We start from the raw sequence: 13,579 nt of genomic DNA on the forward strand, positions 1-13,579 counted from the left end.
GCAATTTTTATTTCCTTGCCAGCGCACCCCATGTTAATTGTGGTAGTGCTGACATATCTTTGCTGATGGTGTCACCAGTGATGCAATTTTTTCCCAAGGAGCCGTCAATTGGCTTGGTGTCATGGCATTTCTGTATCCTCCTCCCTTCTGCTAGTGATGGTCTAAAATTTGGGGGCCAATGGCTTATGCTGGACCGGTAGTCAGTGACGGGTATGATCCAATTGCAGTGGTATCAACCTAAGACAGGAGGCTGACGCCTAAAGGTCAGTTTTCCGATGACGGGTAAGAACCATATGTTGAATTGGACAACCTACCAGGCACGGTCCATAAGCCACATTAACCTCACTCCCCCACTGGCACCAAGGCCAAATTTGGGGGCCAACAGAGGTGAGGCAAAGAACCTCACCCCCCCACTGGTGCATAGACCTATCCACAAGTATGGCTGTATGCTGGACCGGTAGTCAGTGACGGGTATGATTCAATTGCAGTGGTATCAACCTAAGACAGGAGGCTGATGCCTAAAGGTCAGTTTTCCAATGACGGGTAAGAACCATATGTTGAATTGAACAACCTACCAGGCACGGTCCTTAAGCCACATTGCTTGTTGTTTAATTAATCAGAAGGGGGGAGATGCTGGGAGCCATTAGCCAAGTAGGTATGACAATTTCCTTGCCAGCGTACCCCATGTTGCTGACATGTTGCAGCGACATTGAATGTAGGTGACCTTGCTCAAGGACCAAGGCAGATTAGGGTGTTCCCGGTTTTAAGATAATCGTGTTTAGGGCGTTCCCAGTTTAGGTTCCAGGTTTAAGGTTTAAGATTATTCCTGCTGGGAATAGGGCGTATCCTGCTGCCTGAGTTCCCCTTGAGTTCTCATGGGATTCAGACAGTATATTTTGGAGATAGAAGCCCAGTGGAGGTGGATTTGGGCAGAGAAGGTGGATTTGGGCAGAGAAGGTGGATTTGGGCAGAGAACTTGGATTTCCCCAGAACGTGATTGTAGACGGCTGGTTTGAGTTCGGGAATAAAGAGTTGCTGTTTGAATCTACAAGCTGTGTGGTGGCTCGTGATTGTGTGCCCAGCCAGACTGCTGCATTTGTGCCCAGCCAGACTGCGGCAGAAAGGAGAAAAAATATCATAATTTCAGGGTCAAAAAGAAAGTGAATAGAATTTCTAGAATAGAATTTTACACTGACCCCAAACAAAAATTCAACATATAGGCTTCTTAATCTGTTCAGCAAACTGGAAATAGTTAAAAAGAAACTATGCAGAAGGCACCACAAAAATTGAAGTAGTGATGAAAAATATGAAAGTATGAATAAAAGGAATGGAGAAGAGGAAGCAAAAGTCTAAGTGTAACTATTCTAAGTTACGGAATGAAAATATCAATAAAATTGAACATAGGCAATATCTCAGGTTCATGAAGCCCAAGAAATACAAACAAAGACAAATAAAAAGGGGAGAGAAGGGAGAAGTGCGAGGAAATGAAACTGACCAAATTATACTGTGTGCATCTTCAAGTATGTAATGGCAAATTTTACACAGTAATGTAAAATTATAATGCACCAATAAAAAGGAAAACCAAAAAGAAGATAAACAGAAATCCATTCACATACACACAACAGTGAAATTAAAACACCAGTGATGCGGAAGAGATGTGGAGAGCACCTTGCAGGTGGGGGAGAGGCGTGACCCTCACAGCAGCAGTGATCAGCCTCATAGCTTAAGCCACCAATGGTCACACTTGCACCTGGAGATGGTGTACTTCAGGCTTGAACACACAGAAAGCCTGTGTTAGTGACCTGGAATTCTACACTTAACAAAAATATCTTCAACAAGTACAAGAAATTAAAGACATATTCCAACAAACTGGAATGTTTAAAAAATTTGGTTCCCTATGACTCTCAAAAAAGAAATCTTGTAACATGTGATTTGAATGGTCCAAAATAGAGAAGAGCAAAATAAGTGGTAAGTATGTATAAGTAAATCTAAAAGATTGACTATATAAAATGAATAGAATAATATTTATGGAATTAAAATAATTGAATTAAATTCAACACAGGATCTTAGAACACTTGAGTTTTACTCATCCCAACTTGCATATTCATAAATTTATTTCAATTATTTTATTCCATAAAATGTTTTTTTTAATTATTTGATAAAGTCAGTCTTTTTGAAGTTTATTTGTATGTATCACCACTCATCTGGCTTCTCTTTCTTGTACCTGTAGTGGTCCAGCATATCAGTGTGCACAGTTCTGGAAGATACCTACTTCCCAGACGCAAAGCAAGGAATGTCACATCAGAGAGATTATTGATTATGTTTGTGCATGACAAATTACCTCAAAATTTGCTAGCTTAAAGACATGATCTCAGTTTCTGTAGGTCAGGAATTTGGGTGCTTAGCTTAAAAAGAATCCTGTAAATGAGGATCCCTGACCTCAATAAATCAATGTTTATACTAACTGAGCTTCAACATGCCAGATATTATGCTATTAGCTAAAGACAAAAAGATAAGGTATGGGCTCTGCACTCGTAAGCAAAAGGAGATAAACAAAAAAATATTTAATATACATGGCAAAAAGTGGCAGAGATGAGGCTGAAGAGGTGGGAAGGAACCAAATAATAGAGAACATCATAAGCCATGATAAGGCTGTTGATGGGACATCATTGACATTTTCATCAAGGTGCTAATACAATCAGATACAGTACTTGCTGCTGTGTGCAAGATGGGTATAGGGAGATGAGAACAGAGACAGAAAGGTAAGCTTTTATAAAAAGTGTGAGGATCTGAATTAAGACAGTGGGAGAGAAATGAAAACTTCATTTGAGCTTCTGCTTCAAGCTTCTTCTCCTGTGGATAGGAAGATCCCGCACACAATTCACTCAGGTAGACCTTTTGTCCAGTGCCTGGTAAGTGGTGGATACCCAAGACATTCACTTTCACTGGACCACATGACTCAGGGAAGCTGCCATACAGTGGACACATGCCTCGCCTCCTGTTTTGCTGGCTTCCTCCTAACTTGGCAAAAGTCTTTGAATGGAAAGGACTTGTGCTGATAAACACTGAGGATCATCTGTGCTCTGTGCATGCAGCCCTCTGATGAGATCTCCTATCCCTGCTTCCAAGAGCCCAACAGTAGCCAGAGCCAACTGTTTGGTTAATGAAACCACAAAGGCTACAGAAAAAAGAAACCAAACAATCAATAACTTCCTTTCAAAATACTCAGTGTTCAGAATCGACTCCATTGCTCAGAACTCCTTCCATGATTAACTTATCTGAGCACCGACTAAGTATCAGGAACTGACAGGTTTTTCCTTCTGGAAGTCCAGACGCCTGTTTCCCCTGCATGCTTTTTATAAGAAAAAAGATACTTTGGATGTGTATCTTTCATTTATAATCAGTCTGTATCTAAATTGTGAAAAACAAACCATTTTTGTCCTAGTTCTTTGTATATTTCCACCTCATTTATGGATCTTGTCCTATTATTCTGGCTACCCAGAGTCTCCAAGAAAAAAAGAATATAAAAAATTTTGCCTTCCTCCATCAAATGATGACTAGGAAACATCACATCATTTTCAGAAACAATGGAATGTTGTTCTAGGTGAATCGTGCATTAAATGGGGGAGGTGATACAATTAGTTTTGGTAATATTCTCAATAAACCTTTTATTTTTTTCTGCTTGCAATGATCAACATTTCTTAATCTCCAGTGTAGAAGTGTAATACAATCTCTGGCACAAGCTGGCAAATGTGGCAAGTCCTCTACTGTGTGGGCGGTCCAGGATCTGCAGCATAAGCCTCCAAATGGGTGCTTGAGTCCAGTCACAGATGGCCATACAGCTCCAGTGCTGTTGGCTGACCAGCCGTGTGCTAGCATAAAAGGAGAACAACTGTTTCCATGATTACCAGAGATGTCGTTCAAATGTACCACAGCCCACTTAACAATATGGTCATACAGCCCTCCAAGTATATAATATGAAAATTCTGTTGTTAAAAATTTCTAAGTCAGCAGACCTATTCCATCACTATGAAAACAATTAAGAATTGCTTCAGCCACTTGGAAAACAGAAGAAACTTCAAGAATGCCAAGCAGCCCACACCCTCAGCGAGGTATAGGACACATTGAGAGGTGGCCAAACCAGGTCAACAGCAATCATTGTTCACCACCCAGGTCACACAGAGAAATGTTAAGGAACCTGTTCCAGAGACTTTGAAGGTCATAGGTACTTTAAACTTGTTCCCAGGTATTAGCAGGAGTTGGCAGAGTGCCCTGGATGGTTATCAGAAATTATCCTAAATTTTTATTTATTATGATATATTGGGGGCTATTACCCACTGGGAGAATCAAACAGGTGGTGATCGATTTCCTCAAGGAAAAAGTTCAAGGGAAAAAAACTCAAGTCTATGGTACCATAAAGAAAAAAAAGTCAAGGTGGAATCACTTCTAAAAACGTGAGAGGAACGTAGAGATATTAGATTTGCGCTCCATCTGGAGAATGGTAAGAAGAAAAAAATATATATTAGAATTTTGAACTTAAGAGACTAGTTTGGAGGATGACATCCTTTTATCAAGTTGTTAAATATGATTTTTTAAAATCTCATTATTGCTTGAGGCCTCAAAAGTAGAGGAAAACTTTAAGAATGCCAACCACTTGTACACACCTCTTAAGAGAGAGGGTAGGCCCCATATGCACAACCTGCCATGAGATCATGAAATCAGTTCTGCCATTCTCATTCATTACCCACATCCAAGCTGGACCATGAGAAGACGGAAGAGAATGATTGCAAGTAAAAGTCTGGAGTAACTTGTCATTGTGGGGTGTGGGGTGTGTGGGGTGTGTGTGTGTGTGTGTGTGTTGGAAGCAGGAGGGGATCCTTACAAGAATGGAAAAGAGAATGCTTCTCCCAAGTGAGGAAATCTTCATGACAGAGGGCGTGACAGGCACTCCCAGAATCTGAGGGGACCTGAGGACTAGTACTCAGGGTGGGAAGTCTGAACGTTGTGTCTGTGACTACAAGAGGCTTCATGGAGAGGGCTCCATTCTTCCTGAAAGGAAGGCTTTGAGGCCAGATGAAAGCCGGACTTGGGCTTCCCCACTGTTGGAAGCTGTATATGAATTATGGATTTGTTCAAGCCAACATAAGACAGGGAAGCTGCTTTTCTGGAAACTCCTGAGTGAAATTCCCAGGTTCAAGAAAGTCCAGATCATGCTGGGGCCCTGTCTTAGCTCAGAGCCTTAGGATCAAACACTGCCTCCCTGAGTTGGGCATAACCTGCCAAGCACCAAAATAAGACTCCTCCCACATGAAACCTTATCCCTGCCTTTGAAAACCTTATCCCTGCCTTTGATGTACTTCCTTTTAAGAATTGGGGCCTTTTTCATGTTTTCAGTTCCAGTTCTTATAAGGGCTGAAAGATCCATCAGGCACCCCACTTCCTAAATCTAATCTCTGGCTTTGTCTTTATTTCTTACTGATTATTTCAGACTTTTTATCTTCCCAGTGGCTCTCCCCTCCTAGCAGGAACCTGCTCTACCAGGGTGCTAGTCACCCTGTCATACTTCACTGAAGCTAGAGGAAACATGTGACACACCAGACTGATAAATGCTGAAAGCCAGAAGGCCACCATGAAAAGGTACAAGATAACAGTGGGACACTTAGAAGAACACACAAAACTTTTCATGAGAAAAAATAAAAATCAGCATTTAACATCTTCCACAGTTACTGTGTCAGGCATCAATTTATTGCCTCTCAGCTCTGAATGTACCCATCAATATATGCATGATAAACAGCATATTTAAGCATCTCTGCTTTAAAATGAGTACATTGTTAAGCTTTCTGGCCGGATGCTGGAGGATGGTTACAAGAAGAAGAAACTGTCCTTTCATTTCTACCCGGGGGTGCGGGGGGGGGGGGGGGTGAGCACACAGTGAAATACTGAAATAGCCACAGCAAATTTGTCATCAACTAGTGACAACCTTCCCACCTCTCAGTTTGGAAACCAGAGCCCCATGCAGCCCAGATATTGCAAGCCCACACCCTGGGCTACTGATGTCCCGCCACCTTGTTTGCATTCTGGAAGTTTCCCTGATATTTTCCAGCAACTACTACCAGCCTTAGACTGGCCAGATGAGGGAAATTCTCTGCTATCCCAAAGACTAAACAATTCCTGCTACAGGAAATCCTGAGCTGGGGACTTTCCCTCAGCCTTGAAGTATCAAATAGCTTCTTATATCTGATATAAGGATCCCCTCCTGCCCCCAACATGAAACCTCACCTGCATGACCTACTTCATGGACTCTATCACTTGATGGCTACAGTCACCGATGCAATTCTACAACTGTACAAGTCAGGTTATACCTCCACCCCTTACCTCTCTCCAATTCTGAAAGAGCCACATCAGCCCTAAGAGAAGGAGGGTAGGGGGAGGAAAAAAAGAAGAGAAGGTTGATAAAGAAACCACACCTTCCCTTCACACTGCATGCTGCACAGTCACTACATGCCTGATCCAGTACCAAGTGAGGGTAGAACAGAAGCTTTTATTAAATAAAAGCTTTGGAATGTGATGGTTCTGAGTATCTTAGAATCTAAACACTGGAAGAGCAACTGGATCTGCCCAAGGTATTTATTATTGTGCAGGGGTGGAGAAAAAGAAGGCAAGAGAAAAGGACAAAGAGGCTATGGTAAGAAAAAGAGAACCACTTTATAGATGTACCTCCCCATACATGCCCATCCAATGTACCTGTATATAATCTTCTGAGATACAGATGGCATAGAACTATTAGAATTACTCTGTGATCTGTAACTATATGAATGATGCCTGTCATTTTTGCAAATTAAAACTTTCACCTAATAGCAAAAAAGATTGTCAATGCTAAATAGTACCTTTTTAAATATTGTTGATAGATTCATTCATTCAAAGGTCAAAGAAAGCAGGTAAAAAAAGATAACTAATATTTTAGACACAAAAAGATAATCTTTTAAGGAAGTTGGAGCCTAAATGAGATTCCAGCCAAATTCTTGGGAAAATTATATCTCAGAGTGAAAGAAGCCATTGTAGTTTAATTTAATTAGACTACAAAACGTGTTAAGCAAAGGGTATCCTTGGACAAAGAATCACAAGATTTTTTCAGACTTAGGATATGCTCCCTTCCCTCACAACAGCCACCAGCTGGGTACCACATGTTCAATACATGAGCCTTTAGAAAACATTCCAGATACAAACCATAGCTCTTCTACAAACTCCTGATATTGTTATTTCCTGCTCCTCCAATACTTAACCCAGGTTATCATCTCTTCCTGAAATCTCCAATGGGAACTAAGCCAAGATCTTGGCTGAATCTTAGATGGAAGTATAGAAACTTGATAGTAAACTTATGTTTACCATATCTCCCTCCAAACCACCTTCCTCTGACACAATTATACAGCACCCACCCCTCCTACCTCACCCTAAAATGCTTTTGGTTTCTTCTTTGACCTTGGACTTTCTCCCCCTCCACTACCAAAACATTTCCTAAGATTTCTGTCAGTTCTTTTTTTTTTCCACTTACTTCATACAAAATGAGATGCCTTTTATCTTGGATCAAGAAACTAGGAACTTTTGACTATTGTGTTGTTGTCAAATTTGAGATAAAAGGTTCCCTTACTAACATTGTGAGGACTGAAGTCTTGGATTGCAGAGATGCCATAACACCTCTCATGTGCATCAATTTATCCGGGTGTCAGAGAAGATATGAAAGTAATTCAGAGACACATAGCAAGTAGGAAGAAAGGTTTTTAGAGATCAGCAATTTCACCATAGGCCCTCCCTTGATAACTCATGGATGACATTTTATCTCACAGACACTGGAATGAGGTGAACTGTGTCGGAGGCCCAGATTCATTACTCATAACTGTAGGTAGGCAAGTGCCTTACCTTCTCTATGCAGTAGATTCCTCATCTACAAAATTAGGATGATAACTAATAGTATCAATCACCTCATAGTATTCAAATGAGAATAAAATGAGATATAAATTACTTGTGTAAAACTCAAAAGCATCTATTCAGGTACATACAAAAAAAATCAGGAAACTAGCAGGCTTCTAAACTAGGACTCAGTCTGGAGTCTCCTTGTCTAATATTGATGCTATCTTCACAAATGTGTGGTCTATTTTGAGAAGCAAGTCATATGGTCAAAAAATGCCATGAACCTTTGTGTTCATTTGTTTGTTTTTCCTTTGCATAAATGTTGCAAGTATGACTAAAAGATTCATCAAAATTGAACAAGGAAATTGCCAGTTCAGAAAAATGGTAAGCCATACATTTACTTGAATTATGTATGAATTTCAAATTTTCTCTGACAAATGTTAGCAAAAACTAATTAATGCTTTTATAAAACTTTTGATTTTAAAAATGTTCTACAGAAAGTTTTAAAATAAAATAAGAAGAGCTATAACCATTTTCCTTGAAATACTACATTATTTACAAAGTATGCCAGCAGATTTCACCGGACAGGTAGTATTTGATTTTTATAAGAAAACTTTCGTGGGTTTCTTCTATAATAATCATTTAATTCTGGAAATAAAATATCCAATTTGAACTAAATTGTCATGTCATCTTGTCTCCAAAACATTCCTCTGCCTCATTTATGTATTTAATTTATGGGTAATTCAGTTTTTTAAAAATTTTGTCCATAATCAAGGATATCTGGGGTAGAGCAAGATGGCAGCTGAGTGAAATCCTCCGTCAGTTGTCACCCTAGAGACGCATTAATTTGAACAGCTTTTCATGTACCAAAGTATCTTCAGAACACATAAAAAATCCAGAAGAAAGACCAGAATTCCAGGGTTTAGTAAAAGAAAATATCTTATTTTTTCTTATTTAGTGTAAGAAGAAAACTCTTACCTTGAAGAAGGCAAGAGTTGCCCATATCGTCCCCCCCACACACACAACCTATCATATCTGAAACAGCCCTGGTGCCAGGTAGATACACACTCTCTAGTCCATGGGATTCCTATTCCAGGCAGCATTGCCCGTGGCTGGTTACTACAGTCCTGGGCCATGAATCCACTTCAGCAGTAGGCCCCCCATAGCGTCCTGTGGGCCTTGATTCTCTGCAATGCTGACTAGTCTTGGTGGGCTGTGGCTAGCTGTATAACATAGTAATGTAGCATTGGTGACCACAGGGCTGCCCATCTGATTTCTCCCACAAACTCAGGAAGTGCAACATGGAGAGGGCAACTGTCTAGGGGAAAAAATGGTGAGAAAGAAAATGGAGGGGAGCAACAAGTTGTGGCATATGAGCCTGGGCTGGTCCCTCCACAGGGAGTCTGTCAAGAGTCTGGCAGAATCTCCTGTGACTAATAACCACAGGCTGGTGAGCATGAACAAGGTGTCTGGGCCTACTTCATTTGTCATCTCAGATATTTTTAATTCTTTTTTAAACTGCTTCTATCTCTCTGTTATTCTGTGTTAGATTATTAAATTGTTTCTCTGTGTTTTCTGGAAGCTCTTTGATTTTTCTTCAAACAATTGTATTAATGGAGCCAAGAGGAACTTGAGAGTGCCAGATGGGTAGAAAATTTATTCAAAGACATAATAAAGAAAAATTTCAACCCCAGAGAAGGATACAAATATCCAAGTTCAGAAGGTCAAAACTTACCAGTCAGATTTTCAAAACTCAAGTGCAATCCAAGACATTATAATCAAGTTCTCAAAACCCAAAGAATACAGTAAAATAAATAATAATGTGCAAATTTACAGCAATGCATGCATGTGTAAGAAAAGCAAAATGATGTCAAATGAATAACTTATTGCTGCACCTCAAAGAAACTAGAAAACAAAAATAAACCAAACCCCAAATTAGTAGGAGGACAGATGTAACAAAGATCAGTGCAGAAATAAGTGAGGTAGATTTTGGGTGGAGGGTGGGGTACAAGGGATTGATTGAACCCAGGGGCACTTAACCACTAAGCCACATCTCCAGCCCCTTGTTGTATTTTATTTAGATAAAATTACTTTACTGTAGATGCATGGGTTACTTCTAGACTTTCTTTTCTATTACCTTGGTCTATGTGTCATTTTCTAAAAATACCAGTGCCATACTATTTTGATTGCTACAACTTTGTACTACTTTTTTAAAGTATAGCTAACAAAATGCTCCTTAGGGAGAGGCAAGGTTGCTGAGGCTGGCTTTGAACTGGCAATCCTCCTGCCTCATTCTCCCAAACTGCTAGGATTACAGGCATGTGCCACCATGCCCAGCTATACTAATAAAAATGTATTTGCAAAGCTGTAGCAATCAAAATAGCATGGCACTGATATTTTTAGAAAATGACACATAGACCAAGACAATATAAAAGAAAGTCTAGAAGTAACCCATGCATCTACAGTAAACTGATGTTCAACAAAGATGCTAGGAACATACATTGAAGAAAGGACATTTTTTTCAATATATAGGACATGGAAAATCAAATATCCACAGGCAAAGAATGAAAAGGTAGCCCAATCTCTCACCAATTACCAATTTTAGCTCAAAATGAATTATAGGTCATTACACAATAAGTGAAATGTAAGGCATGAAACTATGAAATTAATTGAAGAAAGCATCGGAGAAATAATTAGGACTTTGGAACAATCGAGAATTGTCTGGACAGACCCTGAAAGCACAGGAAACTAAAGCAAAAATAGATAAATGGTATTATATCAAAAAATAAGGGAATACCTCAGAATATATAGGAATTCAAAGAACTCAACAGCAAGAAGAAAGAAGGAAAAAAGAAAGGAAGAAAAGAAAATGAAAGAACAAAAGAAAGAACCAGATTAAAATATGGACAATAGACCTAAGTAGATATTTCTCAAAAGAAGACATATAAATGTCCAATAAGTACATTTAAAAAAATATACATCACCACTAATCACTAAGGAAATGAGAATCAAAACTATGATAAGAGATTATCTCACCCCAGTAAGAATGGTTACTATCAAAAACAAACAAAACAAAAAATACAATAAGATAACAAGAGCTGGCAAGAATGTGGAGAAAAGGGAATCCTTTCTCACCAGTGGTGGGATTGTAAATTAGTACTGTCATTTTGGAAAAAAGGACAGAGGTTGCTCAAAAAATGAAAAGTAGAACTACCATATGATCCAGCAAACCCACTATTGGATATACATTTAAAGGAAATGAAACCAGTATGTTGAAAAGACATCTGTACTCTTATACAGCACCATTTGCAATATCCAAGAAATGCAAACAACCTAAGTATTCACCAACTGATGAAAGGATAAAGAAAATGTAGCACAGAAATCCAATGGAATACTATTCAGCTAGAAAAAGGACGAAATCTTGACATTTGTTACAATGTGGGTGGAAATAAAGACAATCATGTTAAGTAAAATAAACCAGGTACAGAGAGAATAGCATCATATGATCTGATTTATATTTGGAATATAAAAGAGTTGATATCCTAGAAGTTGGGGAGAGCAGACTGAAAGATGTGCTGGGGAGAATAATGGGGCAAAGTAGGGATGGGTGGAGATTGATCAAAAGGTACCAGGTTATAGTTTGATGGGAGTAAGAAGTTTTGCTGTGCTATTATCAAACGGTAAAGTGACTACAGATAATGTACTACATAATTCAAAGAACAAGAAGAAAAGATTTTTGAATGTTTTCACCAAGAAGACTCTGATAAATGTTTGAGGAGACAGGTGTGTTTACCTGATGTAAATCTTACCCAATGTATACATGTATCAAAACATCACACAGAGCCCCGCGCAGTGGCTCACGCCTGTAATCCCAGCAGTTTTGGAGGCTGAGACAGAAGAATCACTAGTTCAAAGCCAGCCTCAGCAACTCAGTGAGATCCCGTCTCTAAATAAAATACAAAAAATAAGGCTGGAGAATGTGGCTTAGTGGTTGGGTGCCCCTGAGTTCAATTCATGGTACCCACCCACCCCCCCCAAAAAAAAAATCATACAGCACCCTATAAATATGTATGATTTTTTTTGTTTTCATGTATCTGCTAAAATAAATAAGTATTCACAATAAATATTTATTCAACTCCCCTACATAACAAATACATGCACATCATTAAAGAACAGCACGTACCTTTCCTGAATGAATCATGTATTGAAGGAGCCTCGTGTCTATTGTCAATTACATCCATTTTAATAGCTGAGTTTATTATGCCCTGGATTCTTACAGATATCACCTAGAAATGTGGTATTGATGGGGTTTAATTGTGAAATAAACATTGTCTTTTAGTGAAACCCATGTACAGCAGTTAATTGAGGTCTAGTGAAACTTCTAGAAGTATGTGAATGGTAATTTTAACTTGTGACCATTACAGAGACACTTTTGGAAACATTTTGAATAATTTTCACTTTGGTTTTATGTAAAAAGTGGTATTTTAGTTCTGACTAACTCAAATAGACATCCATACAAAGACTGAAAATTAATTACTGAAGAATGCTACTGCCCTAATTTAATTTTGATGGATTTGGAAAGTTTATGGTTTTAGTTCAAATAAATTGAGGGGACATTTTTTACATTCTTTCTTTCAAAAGAATAAAAAAACAAAGCCTATCAAAATCCTATTGTTCCAGTTGTTTCAAACCCTATGTACAGAATTATGGTATTTAATTTAAAGCCTTCTTCTCTGCCTTCCTGCCCCTTAGGAGAAAATAACTTGGGAAATTTTAGGGGGAAAAATGTCCTTCAGCATGTTAATTTTGAGGCACCACAATTCAGAGTGATTCATTGCAGCAGTGAATAAGGAATGTCACCGAAATAGTGAGATGGCCTGAACCACTTTAGAAATTAATGGACTGACTGTGATATACTGGCGCCTCTTTCATGCATCTATAATTGGAGTGCCAATTTATTTCCAATCATTTCAAGCACTGTAATTACAGAGCATCATCGTTGCCTGTTTAACATTCATATGGGAAGCTGTCACAAGAATGCTAGCCAGGGACCAATATTTTGCAACTGAGATACATAGACAAAATATGAGAAAATATAGAATGGCATGGTTTGTTTATCGAGGCCTGAGCCTTGGCCAAGGTAGGCAGAATTCAATGAAGCAGTAAAGCAGCTCATGGATTTTTAAATCATAGAAGTTTTTTTTACATATGTGATTCAATATGTGGAAAAAGGAAAACCAAGAATGACAACAGCAATTGCTGCACTGATGAAGTCATGGCAGTTCAACAGGCATTCTTGACTATATTCCAGGCACTCTGATAGACACTGGAGTTAGTGAAATGGAAATAAGACAACATCCACACACACTCAAAGCACAGTTCACATAGCAATAGGTGGCTATGAACTGCACACACAGAAGGGACTTCCAAAATGGCATCTGATGGATACTATCATTTTCATTTCAAATCTGGTGATGCAAAGGCATAGATGCATAAAATAAGCATTTATTCAACATTCTCATAATTCTGGAAACCAAAAATAGTTTGGAATTTAAACAAAATTTCTATTAAAAATATTTAGGCCAAGCAACTAGCACTACTGAAAAGCTTAGCAGCCTCCTCCCTCTGCCCCCATAACCTACTCTCTAGGTTCTGTGGCTTATATCATAGT

Source organism: Marmota flaviventris, chromosome 9, assembly GCF_047511675.1.
Source record: "Marmota flaviventris isolate mMarFla1 chromosome 9, mMarFla1.hap1, whole genome shotgun sequence".
Taxonomy (NCBI): domain Eukaryota; kingdom Metazoa; phylum Chordata; class Mammalia; order Rodentia; family Sciuridae; genus Marmota; species Marmota flaviventris.